This window comes from Equus caballus, unplaced genomic scaffold, assembly GCF_041296265.1.
Source record: "Equus caballus isolate H_3958 breed thoroughbred unplaced genomic scaffold, TB-T2T haplotype2-0000451, whole genome shotgun sequence".
NCBI lineage: Eukaryota > Metazoa > Chordata > Mammalia > Perissodactyla > Equidae > Equus > Equus caballus.
Window position 1 is genome coordinate 612,494 of NW_027221893.1, and position 21,321 is coordinate 633,814.

Below are 21,321 nucleotides of genomic sequence, written 5' to 3' on the forward strand. Positions count from 1 at the left end.
CAAACATCCCCTTCTTTCTCTGGTTTGCTGTTGCTGCATTAATCATCCTGACACCTTTTTAATTATAATCGCAAACTCGAAGCCATGACTTGCAATGTTATAAATACTGATTTTCCAGTTCAAGCAGGCATTGACTGGTTTCTGTTTTGATAGGAAGCGGCTGTTTGAAGCCTCCTAAAATGTTGCAATTAGTTCTCTCGGTTGAAACAGACAAGACATTAACAGACACATTTGCTGTTTCCATTTAACCTGCTGGAATGTTTATGCCTAAGTGTACTTTTCTCAAGCTTTGAAAGCATAAGGGGTATTTTCTAAAGCGGAAGAAATCAATCAATACATATTATATATTCATATATAATAGATATTATATAATACATACCTATAGTAATATATATTATTATATAATACACATTTGCTATATATTTCTGAAGTTAGGTTATTTCTAAAACTTTCACAGGCTGTAATTTAAACTTAGAAAGCACATCTCTTCAACAGCAAGGCAACTTGTCAGGAAACAATCCTTATTTTACCTATTGGCCTTGTGAAGATGATAATACCACTTTAGCTGACAAAGCCTGTGTTTGTCTGACAATTCCAATTAATTACTGAGACGCAACAGAGATGGGACCAGCCATCCAGATGTTTTTCAGAAAGAGATAAAAAGGGGGGGGGGGAGCAAAGGAGGTTTGCCTTTTGGGAATCTGCTCCAGTGTTTTTTAAATGTAATGGCGGGCAAGAAAGCCGGATTACTAATTTATTTTACCTGCACTTAACTTTCTACTCTCCTCTCCTTTCCCTCACCGCTGGGAGACGGTGGAAGACAAGGGAGATGAACACCTCACAAGACAGAAGCTCTAATCTGTTGCCAAGGAGGCGACGGTTAGAAAGGGCAGGGGTGCAGGATGTAAAAACTCTTAGGGCACCGACTGTCCTGCAGACCTCGATGCTCCTGATGCCAAAGCAACCCAGGGTTGCTGGAGATGGGGAACATCCTCAGTCTTTTCTAGCAAGCCAAAACTCGCCAGCATCATCTTTTTAACTGTTCCCTGTTCATTTTGCTCTAACCTGAAAATACTAAAGTCGGATTCCAGACACGCAAATACGTTTGAGGGCGATTTTGAGAGATTCCAGGAGATCTCAAAGCCCTTCAGTCAATCTAGCTATCCTGCTTCATGCCTTAGCGTCCCCAACGCAGCAGCGCTGAGCCCCACAAGAGACTGGCCTGCGAAACACCCCGTGGGCACCTGGGCTGGGGATTTCCAGGCGTGGAGCTAGGCAGCTTCAGAAAGCACCTCCCTGGGTGAGGAGCCTGAGGCAGGCAGGGCAGTGTGACACCAGCTCCCCTAGCCCTGAAATACAGTGATCCCTGGCCAGCCTCCAGTCCTCTCCGCGCTCCCCCGAGCAGCCCCGCCAGGGTCCGCACAGCCCTCGTGGGGCGAAGGGCTCTCGGGGAGGTGCCTGGATGTCGAAGGGCGTGAGAAGCCGCAGCTTTCCCTCTGGGTCTTCCCCACCCATCTATCGCCTGCGCCGAGCCCAGGGTCCTACCTGTACCACTCCAGCCCCTTTTCGTAGTTCCTGTCGAAGAAGCGTGGCTCTACGCCCACGGCCCGCACGTCCGGGTGGACTCGGATCGCCTCCAGCAGCTCGCGGGTGCCTCCTTTCTTGACCCCGATGATGAGCGCCTGTGGCAGCTGCTTCTCCCCATAGTTGGGGGTGCTGAGGGCGCCGCCCCTCTCGCTGCTCCCATTCACCGCTCTCCGGCCTGCGAGCTCCTCGTGGGTGGTGCTGGACTTCTGCGCTTCCCTCTTCAGCAGCGCGCTCTGCGCCGTGATCATCTCGCCAGGGGCCACAGGGGTCCGGAGCCAGGGGTCCCTAGCGAACCCGCTGCCGCTCGCCAGACCCCAGCCGTCGGCCCCGGGGGCAGGGGGCTGCTTGGAGGGCTCCGGAGACTCCTCGCGGCTCGCGTTGTCCGGCGGCAGCGCGGAGGGCTGTGACGGGGTGCCGAGGCGCATGGGGGGCGGCAGTAGAGAGGGTGGCGGCGGGCTCGGCAGGGGCTCGGCGGCAGTGCCGGCGGCTCCTGCAGCACCACGGGGAACTGCAGGGTGCCCGAGCCGCCCAGGAGGCTGTAGCACAGGTAGGTGACAGACAGGGACAAGGCGCAGAGAAAAAGCAGCTTGCGCGCCAGGCGGCGGCGGCGCGGCGAGAAGTGGAGGCAGAGGCGGAGGAGGTGCGGGCCACGGGGTCATCGCGGCTCCGGGCTCGCTGCGGCAGTGGCGGCGGCAGCCCCCGACGCAGCCAGGACATGGTTTCAGCCGCCGCCAGCGCCCCCGCCCGGCCCCCCCTCCCCCAGCCGCCCAGGCTGCATGAAGTGACGCCACTGCACCCCGGCCCTGGCCGCTGTCGCGCTGCGCCGGGGAAGAGCCCGGCTGCATGATCCCCCTCCCCACTCTTCCCACGGAGTCCGGGTGGCCCCCCACCACCCCCCTCAGCCTCCGGCAAGGGGACCAAGGGGGGCGCGTGGACCCGCCGGCTGCACCTGCTCCGTCTGCAGCGCCCCCGCTTCCCCGGCTCCGACGCGGCTCCTACTTCAGTCTCTGCCGCCGCCGCCGCGCCCTGTTGCAGCCCCGAGTTCCCTCCCCGCTGCTAACTTTCTGCGGGAAGAGAAAGGCGTGGATGGGAGGCGGAGGGGCCCGGGCGCGCGGTCCGCGCCGCCGAGGGAAGGGGGAGTGCGCCTCGAGCGCGCCTGCAGAGGGGGACGTAGAACAGAGGCGGCGTGCGCTAGGCCTGGGGCACCCGGCAAAGCGGAGATCGTGCCCCCCTCCCCCGCCCCGCACCACATTCATGCTGGAGAGGTTCCCCTCCCCTGGGAGCCTGGGACGCCAGTTTCTCCTTCCCTCTCCTGATACTTTCAGAGACTTAGAGCCCGACGCCTGCCGCCAGTGCCGCCCAACAGGTAGCTGGCGGCCACAAGGCGGTGAGCTCTCGCTTCCCCTTTTCTCATGGGACTCCAGGTAAACTCGGTCCATCCGTGACCCGCCCTTCTCCCTTCCTGGACATCCTCCTGCCTTTGACCCAGGAGGAATTTCTTGTCCATACCAGGATTCCCATGCCAACTTCCATCTTTCCAGCCTCCCCATCGTAACTTGAAGCTCCTGATTGGCGGAGCTTTGACACAAACCCACAAATTTCCTTGCCCTAGAGCTTCTGCCTCTGTCCCGCCACCGGTTGGTTGACTGTGCTTTCTGCTCCAAAAGGAGAGGCTGTCTCCTCCTGGACACCCTGAACCACAGATGCACATGCGCCCTGGATTTCCCTGGACCAAAATAGACTGAGACTATCATCGCTCTAAACACCTTATAAGCAGAGAGAAGTTGTGTTGCTGTGTCTGTGCATCGCTTCATTGAATTACAAAGTATCTTCTTTGCAGAGAGATTTCTGTCCCTCACGTCCCTCTCCTGGGGGGAATGGTAAACATCAGAAAGCTTTGGAACATTCAAAACTACACTTTGCTTCCTGTTTCCTTTTGCTCAGGGAGGTAGAGGAAACGCGAGGCTGGAATGGCAGGAACAGGCAGAGCTATCAACTGAGGCACTCCAGCGAACTCTGCTTCCTGGGGGCAGGGGCTGGCCCTGCACGCACCTGGCGCCAGTCTTTCCCAGAGGCTGGCTCCAGTGAGTCCTGTTTACCCTGCTAGCCACAGCTGGGTGCCTGGAGGGTCTGCTTTCACCTACAGGGCTGATGTGCTTGGCATCTCCGGTTTTGTTTGATCACATAACGGGGACAACAGTTGAAAGAAAATGTATATAGTGTCTAAATATTAACTAGATACCTAGTGCCAAAGAGAGAAAAAAATGTTGCTCCAATAACATGAACACAGACTTTTCCCTGAGTGAACAGAAGCTCACGGCTGCTCTCAGCTGGACATGAGCTTCCTTCACTGCAGCTTCAGCTCAGATAAAGATTATTCCTTTAGAATATATTTTTTATGGTACACCGGAGACCTCTGAAATGCAGAGTCTGGTGTCCTGTAAATCATTTCGTGGAACTAGGGATGCTTTTTCAAACACCACGCAACTGCACTCCTGTAATGTTAATGGGAAGGGGCCAACTGGAGCTGGGAGCAGCACAGCTTGCCCATCCCTCCTTCGGCTCCAGGCCCAGCTCTGGGTGGTCGCCCAGGAGGGCCCGGTTGCAGCAAATATTGTCACTGCTGTCGTCCATCTCCCTTTCAAAGCTAAGGCACCAGGATGCCCAGCACGTGGTCCAGGGGCCTCCCTACAGTCCCTGCCCGGCTCCCAGACTTCTCTATCCAAGCTCTCGGCAATCCAAATGAACTTGCTCTGTAGCTACTTTTACTAAAGATGTGCTTTCAAATATGGAAAGGTTTTGATAAAATGGTACTAACATTTAACCTAGAGGTGGCAAACTGGTAACAAATTAAGAACTGAATGTGGCCAGCGCAGTGATATTAAGAAGTTGAAACTGGTTGCAATGTTGTAAAATTGAGGACTTTCCCAAAAAATTTGGCTATGAGGTTTCTGCTGAAATAGTAGATCCTGCAACTTTGGGCCCCTCAGCCAGAACCGAGAGGCCCCCCTGACATGGAGCATGTGCCCTGTTCTTCACGGTGCCCCCCCAGAGTGCCCTCATACATTTATGTTACTTGCCTGGATGCTGCTAATGAGGACACTTCCCAGTGTCGCTTCTCCCTCTTGTCCACAGATAGTCCTACTTAAATAAGAGACTCTTGAAAGAACGGAACCCCGTTGGTGAAATGTTAGGCCCCACAACTGATGGGGAAGAGGTGATTTTTGGGGAGAGGAGCTTTGTAGATTTCTCACTTGGGCACTTACCTGTTTTGTTCTCCATCCAGGTTTTTTCTGGGAGCCAGTTCTTGAGAAACCTATAATGGAAAGTACGAGCTATCTACATAGGGAGAACTCAGACTTCGTTCAGCAATTCCCTGGGCGTCTGGAGACTCGATAGAATACTTTTTTCTTTTTCCGTTGCCAACACCCATGCCCATTCAGGCCTATGAGAGTTTTTACAATGCTGCTCCAACTGGTCTCCAGGCCTCCAGCGTGCCTCATTTCTCTTCATCGTAGAGGACAATAGCAGATCAATGTTTCTGAGGCATGGCTCCACCAGTGCCCTCTCTGATGCAGAAACCTTCCTCTCACTGCCTACCTGATAGACTCCAACTCTCTGCCTTAGCACTCAAGGGCCCCTCCGCCTTGCATGTATCCCACAGTCCTGCCAAACCGAACAGTACCCACTACCCAAAAGCACACATTGCATTCTTCTCTTTCACCTCTGCCTGATCAGATGATGGAGTTGAAACAAAGCCATCATTTGCTAGTTAAGTGACTTTCGGACAGGTCATTTCACCTCCCTGACCCTCAGTTTCTGCATATGTAAGTGATGAATAGTAAGACTCACCTCATATTGTTTTTATAAAGAATTAAATTGACTTAGAGAGCATATGCAAAAACAGCTGGCTCCCTGCCTGACATGCTGCAGCCACCAGTAATTATTCGGACCTAAATATTGGCTCATGCCATGCCCTGCTTCTTTTCCTATTAAAACCTTATCCTTGAAAAATCGGTGTGTACCCTTTCTTCAAAACCAGCCCAAGGTGTAAACTGAAGTTCACTTTCCTAAGCCGCTTAGTGACATTTATAACGCCAAATCTAATGCCTTAGTTTTTTTTTTTAAGCGAAAGAAGCTAACTCTGGCTAACTTCAGTTTTCTTATTAAAGAAATTGACTAGAAGGATTTATGGTAACTCACATAACTGAAGGGAATTTTTGAAAAATCAACAAACAAAAAGCAAAAATAAGCTTTGGAAGGCACAATAGAGCACAGTGTATAGTTATTATTACTGCTGTTCACCAGATATTGTCGGCTCTTCTCTGGCCCACAGAAGGGATGTATCTTCTTGGCCCCTTAAAGTCAGAGGTGACTCTGTGAGCCTTTGGCGAATGAAACTTGAGCAAAAGTGAGGTTGTCTCTTCCAGACAGAACCTTTGGCAAACAGTGGGAGTGTGTTTTTCCTGCCTGGCAGTTGTGCAAGAAGTTGGATCGAGCATCTTTTAGCTGCCATCTACTCAATCCTCCAGACTGAGCAAGGATAATACAGAGCCAGCCCCTGATGACATGGAGCATGTTTGAGAAATAAACCTTGGTTATTTTTAGCTGAGACTTAGGAGTTTGTTGTGAATACAGCACAACATGGACTATCTGACTGATGAAAACATACATATTATCAATTTCCTCTGCTGTTGACCAAAATGACTTCAGTGAGCCAATATTAGAATTCCTTTTCACAAAGGTGGATAAGTGACAGATTAGAAGTCTACACTGCCCCAGGAGTGTAGACTGATACCACGCTTATATATAGCAAAGATATTTCCTCATTTTGTCCTTTACTTGTCAATAAAAAAGTATATCTATAGAAATCTGGAGGTAAGGCTCCAGACAAAACCAACATGGTGACAAGGAGGAACATTACATACTTGTAAAAGGAGCGACAGATGAGAAAATAATAATAATGGCCGGGAACTTATAGAACCTTGCGTTGAAAGGGATCTCATATGGAACTTAGGAAATATTATAGCTGTAAGCACTACATGACAAAATCTGGTGGACGGAATTAAACAATACTTCGAAGAAAGATACCTTCAATATACTTATCTAAAAAGAAAAATTAGAAACCAACGAGCTGCTTGCTCAAGAAGCTAGACAAAGAGCGAGACAGTAAAGTCAGGAAGAAAGGAAATGATAAAGATAAATGCCAAACCTTTGTTTCTATTTATTTGCTCTTTATTTATTGCTATGGACTGAATTCTGTCTCCCCACAGTTCATATAATGGAAGCCCTGACCCCCGTTGTGACCATGTCCAGACACAAGGTCTTTAGGAAGTAATTATGGTGAAAATGAAGTCATAATGGTGGAACCTAAATCAGATAGGACTGTGGCCTCATCAGAAGTTGAAGAGATCTCTCTTTCTGTTTCTTCACACGCATACACACACCCCGCCATCTGAGGACTCAGTGAGAAGGGGACCTTATGCAAGCTGAGGAGACAGCCCTCGCCAGAACCTGACCATGCTGGCATCCTGCTCTCAGGCTTCCAGCCCCCAGAATGGTGAGAAAATAAATTTCTGTTGTTTAAGTCACCCACGCTATGGCATTTTGTTATGGGAACCCAAGCTAAGACGCTTATCTTTCACAGTTTGTTCCTGGGTTCTGGTACCAATTCCAATGTGTGTGGGGTTGGGGGTCGGGGGAGTCCCCCACACCAACAAGCAATTCTTGGGACACCAGCTGGGTGTCCTACAATTCAACTCGATTCTGACACTATGTACCCAGAGACAGCATCACACCCCACAGGTTAAGGGTTCAGCCCCACAAGACTGCCCCCACTGCAGGTGCCAACAGCAAGTCTGGGTTGTCGCCTATGCTTCTGAGCAACTGGCTGTCAGTAGGAGGTTCCCAAGACTCTCTACTCCGGTTCGACGAATTTGCTAGGGCGGCTCACAGAACTCAGAGAAACCTCTTACTTACTAGATTACCTGTTTATTAGAAAAGGATATGACTCGGGAATAGCTCGATGGAACAGACGCATAGGGCAAGACATGGGGAAAGGGCACTGAGCTTCCACGCCCTCTCCAGGTAACCACTCTCCCAGAACCACCTCTCTCCCAGACCCTCCACATGGTCACCAACCGCGACGCTCTTGGAAATCTGTCCTTTTGGGTTTTTATGCATAAGCCGTTTATTTATTCTCTTACCCTCGGCTGCTGTTTTTCCTTCCCCATTTATAGCCCAAAGCCAATCAAAGAAGGACATGTGCAGTGTGATGCTGTTCCTGTACATTTTTTAAGTGCATAACAATGTAAGAATTTGTTCATGGAGACATACACATGTATGTCTTGACTATGCATAAAAATGTAATCTTTTGTTAATGGAGCCATGCACATGGATATTCTTGGAATCATAAAGAATGTAATTAATTTTAGGATACTGATACCTATGATGAGAGAGGGAGGAGAACGGGATGGAAATGTGAATTTTAGGTGTGACGGCAACATTTTGCTTCTTAAAAACACAGATATCATTGTGGGCTGAATCATGTCCCTGAAAATTCATATGTTGAAGTCCTAACTCCAGGACCTCAAAATAGGGCTGTATTTGGAGAGAGGGCCTCTAAAGAGGTAATTAAGGTCAAGTGAGGTCACATGGGTAGGCTCCAATCCAATGTGACTGATAGTCACGTAAGAAGAGAAGATTAGAACTCAGACACACACAGAGGGAAGACCGTGTGAGGACACAGGGAGAAGTGGCCGGGGAGAGAGGCCTCAGAAGAGACTATACCGGCCAACGCCTTGATCTTGAACTTCGGCCTCCAGAACCGTGAGAAAATAAATTTCTATTGTTTAAGCCACCCTACGTGTGGCATTTTGTCATGGCAGCCCCAGCAAATGAATGCAACATCGGAAGCAAATAGGGCAGAATTGAACGTCTGTTCTTTCTGGGTATTGGGGCCGGAGATAGAGGTCATACTATGTACTCTTCTGCATATTTGAAATATTTCCATAATAGTTAAGAAAATAACAAGCAGATCCCGAAAAAGAATAACCAGAGAGTAGAAATTTATGTGTGATTACCTTACAGGCCAAGGTGGGTTTCGCGTTGGGCAGGTGGTTCTCTTCCACAGGGTGTGTCAGTCACCCGTGAATTCCCGTCTCTTGGCTCCGCCATTCCTGACGCCTGTATCATTGTCTGCAACCAATCTGCACAAGGAGAAAGAAGGAACACGGAGAAGACACACCTGCTTTCAAAAGTTCCAACCTGGAAATGGCACACACCACTTCCACTCCCATTGCATTGGCTGAAACATAGTCACACGCCACACCTCACTGCAAGTTGCTGGGTGACTGCCTTCCTGGGCACCCAGGACAAGGATGTGGACAAACAGCCAGTAGTCCCACCCACAATGTCATCAGGTTGACCCTGGTCTTCATGCTGCTGCTCAGTCCACAGCGTGTCTGCCAGGCCTATGGTTAGGGTTTAGATATTTTACAAAGGCGCGGGGTTGGGGGTCATGGTTTGGGACTTCAAAGAGGAGGAAGCCAATTCACAAGGAGACAGAAAACCAAATGTTTGCTGGGCCATCTCTAAACAAATGAGAGAGAACTTGTGTAAAATGGGCCCGGCTAGGTACCTTCTTCTCTACCACATCTAGAGTTCCCTACGTTGACAGCTCCTTCCTGGAACAGGCCTTCTGTCTTAAATTCTTTTAGGCAGTTAGGGGTGAGGCCAAAGTTTCTTTCATATATAAATTTTGAGTGTATATATGTAATTTATAGAACTAAATAAATGAATTTAAATATAGATACAATGGATTATATATTCTATTATATAGCAATATTAATATATATTATATATAGATAATCTCCTTGGTTCTCCAGAGAACCCTGACGAATACAGGAGGAGTTAATATTCTTTTATCGATGGCATTTACATTTAATCATTTGAAATTCTTAGTTATGACATTGTTATGGCTTGCAAGGAAGTGTCCTTTTCAGTGTTTCATTTAGAGGCCTCAAGATACCAATGTTAAAAAGTTTCCCATTTTACTTGTTTGGTTTGATAGGCTTTTTCCAATTGAGTGCACAGATAAACCAATTTAGGAATTTCAAAGGAGCCCCATTTAGGCCAGTGAAGCCTTAAATCACCCTGAGTAATCTGAGCCCAGTGGAACAAAAATCTACATGTAGAAGGTCTGTATTCTTTAAAGACAAAACCAGCAGGAGTCCCAGAGTGGGGCTGTTCTTTGGTGGTCCTCTTAGAAAATGGATTTCTCATCTGTATGAACTTACCAAAGGATCAAAGGCCCAAAAAAGGAGTGAAAGAAACAGAAGTTTCTAACAAAGCTGACAACGGAAGGATGGCCAGAACCAGTATCAAAGGACGCCTACAGAAAGAGTCTGGACCTCTACCAAAAATGGGAGGTCCAGGCCCAGGAGGACTTACCACCAGGAACCAGAGCCACCAGGAGGAGACGACAGAGCACAAAAGATTCTTTGCAGGCACCTTGCTTGTGTCTGTGAAGTGGCACCAGAATTGAAGGTCAGTAGCTAGGGATCCCACTTCTGTCACCATATAAAGTCAGCAAATAAGAGGCATAAACTGCAAAAGAACCAAAAAGTTTATTTGGGGTCTCAAGAATTGCAATTCAGGAGATGTAGATTCGAGTAGAAGCTCAAATGTGCTCCTAGGAAGACAAAGGAGGCAGGGGTAGATAAACGGAAAGGACACAGGCTTACAAAGGTCTACAGTGAACAGTTACTGACTGGTTCTGGCATGGGGTGAGCTGACTTGCCAGAACATAGTTGGTCCTAGGCAGACTGTCCCTTCTTGGAATGAGGAAACACTTCAAGATGTGACCTCTGCTGTCAGGTAAAGCTCAAAAGTTCAGTTAACATCTGGTGGTGGATGTGGTGTACAAGCATAAGCCCCACTTCCTTAATGGCCTCCCAGCTCCATTTTAGAAGCCTTGAAAATGGTATTCCGTTTTGTCATTGTCATCCACCACAGTCACGCACCACGTAACAATATTAACGATGTTTCGGTCACTGATGGACCACATATATGACAGTGGTCCCATACGGGTAGCACCACATAGCCTAGGTGTGTAGTAGGCTCTACCACTTAGGTTTGTGTAAGTACACTGTGTGATGTTCACACAACAGTGAAAGTGCCTAATGATGCATTTCTCTAAACATTTCCCTTTCATTAAGTGAGGTACGCCTGTACTGATTTTAGTCTTGTGAGTGTTGAATAATGAATTACTCATTTCAATTATTTGAGTCAGCCCCACTGGCTGAAGATGGTAAAGGCTGACTGAAGCAAAAAACTAAAATTTGTTATTCAACATGCACAAAACCAAATGAGTAAAGAAGAACTTTAAGTTCTATATCAGGGTTCATGTAAGGCAAAAACATTCTAAAGGAAAGATGGATTTGAGGACATATATGATTCTGAGTGTAAATGTCTGGGTACAAGCAAAAATTCCAGGGAGCATTTCAGACTTTCGAGGCAGTGGAATTGGTGAAACCAAAGTCAAGCTCTCCAAACAGTAAAGGGGGCCCAGGTAATATCTGGAGTACAGGTGGAACAGGCAGAAAATTTCATTAATGTAATTGTATGATTTCATGAATGGACAGAGTTGGAAAATAGGATGGCAGGGTAGGGCAGAGGGACCTGGAGGGCCCAGGATGGATGGAGAGATCAGCTGGGCTGGTGGGAGGAAGGGGCCATGGGCACACCCTCTTCATGTCCCCTCCCCCACCCTCTGAAACCCTTTGTGACTCTTCAGTGCTCTGTGATACAGGCCTGGGATTATAGGCAAGTGCGGACACTCTCAGAGCTCAGTTGCCTCAGGCAGCCTTGCGATTCAGAAAATGGAGTTCAGTCAATGGAATGTTCTCTCATTTCTGAATAGCCATATGGAGTTGTTTTTGAGCATCTGCTCAACATTCTTAGATAGTGACTATAACCTCACCATCGTGTGTGGGTTGTGGTTGCTTCTTCTGTTCCTGTGCTTCCTGGTGGGGATTCCATCTTTACCAACCTTGTGGAAAACCAAAATCTACCAAAAGGTAAGGATCCCTGGGCAAGCCACCAACAGGGATTTTTTATTGTTGTTTCCATTTCTAGTCCCACATTTTTAAATGAGTTGGTCCAGAGAGACTCCTAAGATGGCAAGTCTGAATAGAGGATAGAACATCATCCTTCTAGGGGAATAGGCCAGGCAGGACTAGGGGTTCAGCTGGGACTGTTTCCCATTTAAAACTCACAGACCATCTGGGTGTGGTGGAGGATTCCCGGATAAAATCCCATCAGTGATTTCACGGCCCTGCATTAGGTTATTTAGAGAGTTTGGGTTCTGTGTAGGAGAACACTGTTCCCAACACTGGATCACGAGTCACATTCCCATGACGGGCGTCATTCGACCAAACCGTCCTTTGTATTGGGCAGATCAGGAGAGCAGGGCTGAGCCTCTGAGCAGACACTGGAGTGTGAGCTCTGTCCCAGGATACAGGGTCCTATCTGAGGAAGCACAGATGTGACTGGGGGCCTCAGAGTCTATGCCCTCCTTGAGCAGAGGACTTCTGACTGAGAATATCAAGTGTGGACTCTAGCCAAAAATCCTCCTTCGAGTTTTTCAAAGAAGGAAAAATTGAAAGTATCTTATCACCTTTAGAAATTCAGAAAGGGAAAGCACACAAAGTGCTAGTAATAAAAATAGAGAGTGACATTAATCTTGGATGAATATCTGAGTTTCCTAGAGAGAGGAGCAAGCCAACTAAGTCCTCGCTCCTCATTCTTTTCTTTTTGTTCTCAGCGTCAGGGCAGAGCCAAGAGGAGAAGAAAAGGTGGAACATCAAGTGGTAAGGTTCCACCTATCCCACCTGAGCTCTCCAAGGGTGACACATCCTGTCCTCTCCATGAGGTCCCAGGTCCATGGTCTCTGAGGATGTCAGTCGCTAGATAGAGTCCCTCTCAGAAAATAGAGGCCTCAGAGGAAAGGCTCATGGGAAGGTAGTCAGAACCCGAGACATTTCTCAGATTCCTGCTCTGCCCAGCTCTGGGCATGAAGCAGTGATGGGCCTGGACAATGGGTGTTGCCCAGTGGGTTGCCGTGGGAGACGCCAAGAGTCAGAACTTCTGTGTCCTGACCTTGTGAAACTACGTTGACTTCCTGGATGATCAGACTCCTCTTTGAGGTAACCATTGACCTATGTTCCTCACATGGTGGTTTTGAACATCCCATGGGATAATGTATGTGACAGTACTTTATAAATGAAGCAACAAACACATGTGAACCTTATTAATATTATCATTGACCGTTTGACCACATCTACTGATTCTTGGGGCTTTCAGAGTTAATATCCCGTTAATATCCCAAGGGTCTCCCATAAAGGGACTCCCGTGTAACACCTATGCTTCTACCTTTATTACATGTAATTCACTCTTCTGGTTTCCCAGGTTGGAGAAACTACCAGAGGGAAACAGAGGAGAAAAGGAGGCTAATTTCTATTCTGAAAAGGTGACCAGTCTTTTCTTTCCTGATCCCTCTTTGACATGTTCTCTGCAATTCCAGGGATTCAGTACAGCCTGCAGTAGTCATGGGAGGGGTTTGCCATAGGAACGGGTATGTGAATGAACGCCTTGGGGTGAGGGCTGCTGAGTGTATGGTGAAGTCATTGATGTGGGGCATTGTGAAGGGGCAGCAGGCTTCAGGTGGCCCCTCCCCTGACAGGCCAGCAGGTCCTCCTTTCCTTGTTCTGGTCCTGGCTACAGTTTTCTACTTCCTGTCTCCCGCAGGCCCCTAGGCCGGCCTCTCGATACCACCCGCATTCGTCAACTATTATGCCCAGACCCCTCCTGTGAGGTGTGTAATAGCACAACTGCTGAAATCAATCGGCTGCTGTTCCTGGAGGACCTGGAAGATGATACTGCCTCTGTGTCCTCTATGGCTTCCACAGCTTCTGGGACTGAGTCATCATTCACTCTGTCCTCTGCCTTCTCAGAAGTCCCTCCAGGAGACCTAACACCATCCCCTCCACCTGACCCTTCCCCACCGCCCCCCTCCGTTCTCTCACCTAACCCAATGACACCCTTAGCTGACTTTCTTTCACCCTCACCACCGGGTCACTCTATGCCACCAGAGCCTATTCCTCCCTTGGAGTCCAAATTCCCAGCAGACCATTCCCCACCCCAACCCATTGCCCTTCCCCCTCTCCCACCACATGACACCCAGGCAACGGGTCCTATTCTCCAACCAGAGGCCACTCTGTCTCTGAATACGATCTTCTCTCTTGACCGCACCCTTTCCCAAGATATTAACCCCTTACCAAATTTGCCCCAGATAATGAATCCCAATGACTCACTGGCTTGTCATCACGCACCACCAAGCCTGTCTGTCTCACCACCGACAGACCACCCTTTAACTGTGACTCAATCTAAATCGGTTTCCATCTTATTGAAGTCTGTTCCAGAGAACTCATCTCCAGATAGCCCTGGTGGGTTGTCCACTTATGTCCCAACAATCAGAGGCACTGACCATTCAAGCCTGTCAATTTCAGAATTATCCTGGTGGCAAGCTTGTGCCAAAGACTTGTTCTTAGCACCTTCCACCTTGGCACCATGTGATTTTAATCGAGAGTTTCTTGCCCTCCATTCTCCAGAGTCCTCTCTGGAGAGACACCCTACAGCTAACCTTATAGAGCCTGGTAACCTCTCATTTCTCAGCCCTCATGTCCTGGCACTCCTGGAGAGACAAGTCCGAAAGAGGAGTGATTTCCTGATGTGGAAGGAAAAGGAGAAGGAGAAGGGCTCTTTTCCAAAACAACTTAGGCCAGGCCACCAACTAAATCCTTTGGGGAAAATGTCAGAGTCAAATGCTGATGAGTGTGACTCAGCATTCTCCCTTCCTTTCTGGAGCAGTGCAGGCAAACCAAAGGAGCTGCACATGCATGAGCAGCCCCCATATCCTAAAATCTTGGAGGACCATTTACAGGAAAAATGTATGCAGCTCTTCTGGGGTCTCCCATCTCTGCACAGCGAGTCCTTGCCCTCTGCTATCCGTGACTCACGTGACTGCACCACAATCTTCCTTTTCAATACCATCTCAAATGCCTCCATGGGCCAAGAATCCCCAGTACCTCTCCATCGCCCACCTCCATCCTTGCCTGAGATCCAGCCCCAACCCTTGCCTCAAACCCTGCCCCAATCCCAGCCCCTACCTCTCACTCAGGTCAAGTCCCAGGCCCACCTTAAATCCCCACTCCCAATCCTACCATCTGGTCCTCTACCCCAGAGAAGGATCTGTGGAGTGTGTTACCATAGACCCCCGGATGAATCAGAGTCTCTCACCTCATCTGAAATTCAACAACTGGAATGGAAAGTGTTGCAGAAGCAACAGGAAAGTTTGTGGGGTTCCCCCTCTGTAGTCCAAAGATCTCAGGAAGAATTTTGTTCTTCAGCTCCCAACTTTCCTTACCATCAGGCCTCCCAGGCCCATGCCTCCATCTCCACCCTTCCCGTAGAGTTTCCTCTCAGTGATGAGCTGAGGAAGAAACTGGAACATCACCTTCGAAAGAGGCTCATCCAACACCGGTGGGGCCTGCCCCGCAGGATCTGTGAGTGTCTGTCACTGATGATGCCTCCAAGAGATTTCTCAGAGATAGCTAAGTCAGAAAGCAATCGTGGACTCTCACGGATCTCGGTGAACAAAGATCTAAATGTTGGATTGAGCCAATCCAAAAGCTTCCATGAGAGGGGTTCAGAACTGCTTCAGGTAGAGAAGGAGATGGGGAAGGATCAGGGGCATAGCCCAGAGAACGGCCCAAAAGCTCATCTGTTGAGTGACCCAGAGAGCTCTTCAGATAAGGATCCGGCATATGACTCTGAGAAAGACCTAAATAGTCACATGGCAAGTCTGTCAGGGAAAGCTTCAAGGGCCTTGGAGGAAAGTCTAGATCAGAAACAACTTGAAAATGTCCTGAAAGCACATTTGAGCAAGAAGTTTGAGGAAATCAGTGAGGCTCGGCTCCCTGGGACGGTGCGCAGTTCATGGCATGCTAGCAAGCAGACATTGCTGCTTTCTGACAAACCCCGCACCCAAATAACTCAGAGGAGTTTGCCACCTTCAGTGGGTGGGGACTCCTCCCTGAATACCTTCCAGGAGCTTTGCTTCATTGATTCCAGTGCACAACAGATGATGGAAACCCATATTAAAAGTTTCCGTATGAGGATGGAGTGGGGCCTGCCCTGCAGGGTCCTTGAATCCATACAGGCGTTTAAATTGGAAGATGCTGCATCCCAGTCCTTGCCCTATTTCTACTGGCCCCCCTCAAATAACCCAACTTTGGAAGTCGACTCCAAATCCGAGGGCTTCGAGCCCCACAGAGGAAGCTCTAAATCTGTTCTTCAAGAAAAAGCGGAAACAACAAATTCAGCCCTGGTCCTGGATCGTCATTGCCCTGCTACATCACCTATGGGCAGGGAAGGACAAGGGGTGCCGAGACAATCACCCTCTGGTATCAACCAAGAGATTGCAGAGGTTGTTCAGAGGAGTAAGGGTGCCAGGCAGACTCATCTGCCTGTCACATGTGGCATCACAGGCAAAACGAGTCAGAAATTTACTCAACTAGGCAACAGATGCCCCCCAGAGCTGCCTGCAAGGCAAGCTGGTGCCAAACCTGAGACAAAAGATGAGAGAGTGAGTTCCAGTGATAGAAGAGAAGGGCGACAGGACAAAAAGATGAAGTCGGAACCCTTTTCCATGTACAACACGGCCAGGGACATATTCAGGGCCAAGGAGCTCAATGCTCTGCAGTCAAAAACTGGTAGTGTGTTGACAACCAGCAAGCCAGGAAGCTCCCAAATGATACGTGAGAATCACAGTAAAATAGAAATTACTGGGACCATTGAAAGCCCTGCACCAAAAAGACAAGTTCCCCAAGACCCAAAGTCATCGGATCTTAAGGAACATCTGTTTGGGGAATTAAAGTCAAAACTAGAGAGGAGGAATCAGAGCCAGGTCCAAGGCCAAGACACTGACAGGTCCCCTGCCTCAGAGAGCTTGACTTACAAGGCCTCACTGACTCATGCCCACGGTGTCTCCAGTGGGGACATGGGAGCTTCCCAGGTGCTGCGTGTCCATCTGGAGGACAGTGGGATCAGCAGACAGCAGCGGCAGGAGCCTTGGGTCCCTAAGAAAGACCTAAAGAGGTCCGAGGATAAGAAATTCCCACCAGCTACAATGAGACTGAGCCCTCCGGGCCCCAACAAAGAAGAGCTTGGTGGAGGGGATGCAGGGTTGGGGACATCCCAACCTACAAGAAAGAGTTTCCCTACTCAGATCACAGCATCAGAGGAGACGCTTGGGAGCAAGTCTTCCCAGACCTCATCACAGAAGGCACAGCCTCCTCCTGAAAGTCTGTTCAGAAAAAAGATGAACGACATTTTTCAATGGCTTCGTCCTGGGACAAAAGGCAAAAAGCAAGAACATCCCCCGGAAAAGGGCCGCCCCATATCATCTGCACAGAGCAGAGGCCTGGTTAAAGGGAGAGCTGCCGTTACTGGGACCACCACGGCTCAGAAGACCAGGACGGTCCCTGGGAAGTTCCCAGTGGAGAAACTGGGGCAGCGGTGTGCAACAGAGGTCACCCGCCCTCAAGAGCCCCTTCCTTCCCTGAGGAAGTTTGTGAAAACTGAGCAGAAGGCAGAAGAGCAGGCCCAGGCAGAGCCCGTCCAGGGGCATCCTTCCAACTACAGGGCTCCCTCCTGTAAAGTGCCAAACGCCAAGTCCTGCCACCAAGAAGTTGTCTTTGCTGGCCAGAATTATCCTACATGTTCTAGACGGATCAGAGACCACAACAGACACCCTCAGAAAGTCGTGGCGCTTAAAGATCAGCTATTGGATCAGAAGCGTCCCTTATCTGTGCCCCGCAGGGAGCATGTGCCCCATCCAAGCTCCACCTGCAGGCGTCAAGCCGGCCCAGGGGCCTCCAGCTGTTCTCACCACTGCTAAAGGCACTATGTTTAGGGATCCGTCTCTACGTCAACAGAAAACGCTTTTCCAGCGTTTCGAGAGCGGAAAATTTCCCACCACAAAATAATTCCTTCTCGTGGAGAATATTAATTCTCCCCAATAAATGATTCTCTAATAATAGTGATGTCTTTTCTGTGTCCTGTGTTGGGGGCATGGGTTTCAGGTAACTCAGGGCTTGTGCTTAGGGAAAAGGAGGAGTGAGTTCAGCTCTTACTGATTGCTTCCTCTGGCTTCTGAAAGGTCACCAGTGCTCTGCAGCTCTTGTTGACAAAGCGATATCACGTGCCCCCAAAAGCCCATTTCCTCCCTGATGAAGTTTGAGGAGGTGGGCTCTGCCTCCTGCCTCTTCGCTTAGCCTTAACGAAAGTGTAGAGCAGCCCACACCTTCCGCTCACTGAATGTTTTACATCCTTCAGAGAGTAGGGAAGACAGGTGTTCTCTATCCGAAGAGGGCCAAGAATAGGTATGCAATTCATAAAACAACAATGAAGAAAAAACAGTGGCTTCATCATGATTTAGAGGTCAGTGACCAGAGGACCCCACAGGGGGTGAACCCTAAATGGGATTTGGGGGGTGGGGGAGGGTATTGCTGCAGTGGATCCTGGGCTGGTGGGGGAGGGGCTAGCAACAGCACAGACACGCCTTAAGAATCTGTCATGTGAGTCATATTAATGTGTTAGGGAAGAATACTTTAAACTTTACACTGAGGTTTCCCTACTGGAAAGGCACCTGGGGGAAGTGGTTCCCCTCTGTAGGTATTTCTTCAGACTGCCAAATGATATTTTGTTGCAGAGCAAAAGCATCACTCAGCTGCCAGTAGTAACAATGTTGACCAAGTAGCCACCTACCTCCCAGGATAAAATAAAGCTGAGAGTAAGGAAAAGATGACTTGGAGTAAGCCAGGAGGAAAGAAAAAATGAAGAGGGGAAAGAAGGACCTTGCTGGTAGAACAAAGCTTTATGCCACATCATCATCCATATGGTGACCCTGTCCTGTTCCCCCCGCCCCCTCCTCAATCTGATCCAGGCATCACCACCTTGAGGCTGATCCAGGCACTGCACAGCACACTGATGCCTTATTCCAAAAAGGCACTGGGCTGTTCTTTGAATACTAAACACTATCTGCAGGGAGGTCATCAGGCATGGCATCCCCCTCTTTGGGAAGGTGATCTTGCTGCCTTCCGTCCATCTATGCTTAATAGGAATATACAAGATCTTGCCCTTAATGTGTACAGTTCACCTATCAGGATGGAAGTGCCGCCTCTGATATTCACGGCCTTGGTGGAGCCATGGTTGGTCTCCCCCAGAACATCTGCAGCTCATGAACCAGAGGTGAGTCCCAGACTATGCACCAGGTTACAGATATATGGGGGTCTCACCATGGACTGCACACATACCCACCCTTACAATAGGGGTTTGGAGGAAAGGCAACTCCACTTAGACAGACTGGGACTCAAAAATTGGCTGAGTGTCAACTGGGGCAAAATTCAAAAAGCATTATGATGGTGAGCGTGAAATACATTAAGTTGTAGATGTCTAAGTAAAATAAAGATGGTTACAAGGGTGGAAAAATAAAATACCAATTTTGTTTTCTAAAAACAACATGATTTTAAAAATGGAAGGGAGGAGAAAAAGGGAAAAATAGAATAAAATGATTGTTCTGTAAGTAATAAGAGGGGGTCAAGACATAGGTGACAAACGAAATAAGACTCCAAGTAAGGGAAAGGAATTTGAGGTTTCCAAGCCCCTTGAGGGAAGCTCTAAAAGTTTTCAGGGAAATAAGGTGCAAACAACGAATTCAGTCCCCATCCTGGATCTTCCACTCCCTGCTACCTCATCTGCGGGCAACGAAGGACAGGGGGCCCTAAAACCATCCCACTCTGATAGCGACCAGGAGCTTGCCAAGGACATCCAGTCAATCGAGCATGGCAGACAGACTTCAGAGATCCTCACACACAGCTTTATAGACAAAGTGAGTCAGAGTAAGACTGCACTAGACAATAACAGATGCAGCCGAGAGGTGCCCACAAGGCAAGCTGGGGCTGGACATGTGCCAAGGGATGAGAATGTGAGTTCCAGTGATAGAGAGGACATGATTCAGGGCCAAAAGATGGTGGAGAAGAATTGAAAACATTTTTCCACGTCCACCATGAACTTCAGGGAGATATTCAAGGCTGAGGAGCTGTGCGTTCTTACATCACAATCTTGTGACATCTTGACAACCAACAAGTTGGGAAGCTCCCAAATGGTAAATATCAATGTGAGCAAAGTAGAAACTACCCTGACCAGTCAATGTCCCTCACCAAAAATACCAGTTCCCCAAGATTCCAAGCCATCAGACATTAAAAAACAGCTCCTTACCGAGTTGAAGTTTCAATTGAAGAGCAGGGAACATAGCCAGCCTAAAGGCTCTCCCGCTGACATATCCCTTACTTCAGATAGCTTGCCTTCCGACTCCTCACTGACTCAGTCCCAGAGCGTCTCCAGTGGGGACATGGGAGCTTCCCAGGTGCTGCAAGTCCACTTGGAGGACAATGGGGATTGGCGGGAACCCTGGGCCTCTAAGCATGTCTCATGGAAATGCCAGGATAGGAATTTCCCACCAGCTGCAAAGACAGTGAGACCTCTGGACTCCAGAGCAGGAGAATGTGGAAGCGAGGATTCAGGAGTTGGGACGTCTAAAGCCAGAAAGAAGAGCCACTCTATTGAGGACAGAGAATTAGAGGGCACTTTCCCGTATCTGTCACAGAATGAACAGTTTCCTCCTGAAAGTTACTTCAGAAAAAAAATGAGGCAGTTTTGTCAGTGGATTAATTCCAAGAAAAAAATCACAGGGCAGGAAAGTCCCCAGCAAAAAGCCAAGTTCACGTCAACCTTTGCACCGCTCCGAGACCCAGCTCAAAGTGCAGCTCTCGTGAGCTGTGGGCCTCCTGAAGCTCATGAGCTCATGGCAGCCATCGGGAAGATCCTAGAGGAGAAACCGGCATGGAGATACGAACCTGAGGCTGCAGAGTGAAGTCAGCAGAAGGGGGAACTGCAGGCCCAGGTAGAGCCTGACGAGGGACATCCCTCCAACTACGGGGCTCTCTCTGACCCACAGCCAGGGGAATGGGCAAGGACCACATCCTGCAGCCAAGATGCTGTCCCTCCTGACAAGAGTTTTCGTACAAGGGTTAGACAGAAAAGAGACAGGATCAGACAGCCCTGGAAAGTTGTGGCCTTCAAGGACCAGCATTTATGCCAGAGTCAACCCCCTTCCCCACCCTAAAGGGAGTCTGTGCCCCATCCAAGACCCACCTGCATGCATGATGTATGCCACGTCCCTCCGGCCACCCTCACCTCTAATGAAAGCACTGTGTTCAGAGATCTGACTCTTCTATTCAAACAGGAAATGCTTCTCCAACACTTCCAGGGAGGAAAAATGTCCCCAAAGAAATCATTCAGTCCTTGTTGAGAAAGCATTGCCATTTTCACGAGAACACATCCTCTGATGAGAACCATGGTTAGCACAACCAAGAATACTGATCGTCCTCAATAAATGTTTCTGCTAGGAGAGAGTAGTGTTCTCTGTGTGGTGCTTTGGGGGAGTGGGTTTGGGGTTCCCAGCGCTTATGCTCAGGGAAAGGAAGGAGGGAAGTCAGCTCTGACTGATTTCCTCATTTGGTTTCTGCAAGATGACCAGTCCCTTGTAGG

At 48.9% G+C, this 21,321-nt stretch overlaps 1 long non-coding RNA gene and 1 pseudogene across 1 annotated transcript; one reads left to right on the forward strand and one right to left on the reverse strand.

Annotated features, from left to right (window-relative positions):
• LOC138922111 (heparan sulfate glucosamine 3-O-sulfotransferase 4-like) overlaps nucleotides 1-21,321 on the reverse strand; it is a 79,391-nt pseudogene that overhangs the window by 26,465 nt on the left and 31,605 nt on the right.
• LOC138922114 (uncharacterized) lies at nucleotides 10,191-17,749 on the forward strand. Its single transcript, XR_011435193.1, has 4 exons — nucleotides 10,191-11,666; nucleotides 12,413-12,458; nucleotides 13,057-13,117; nucleotides 13,396-17,749. It is a non-coding gene; the product is annotated as an uncharacterized lncRNA (long non-coding RNA).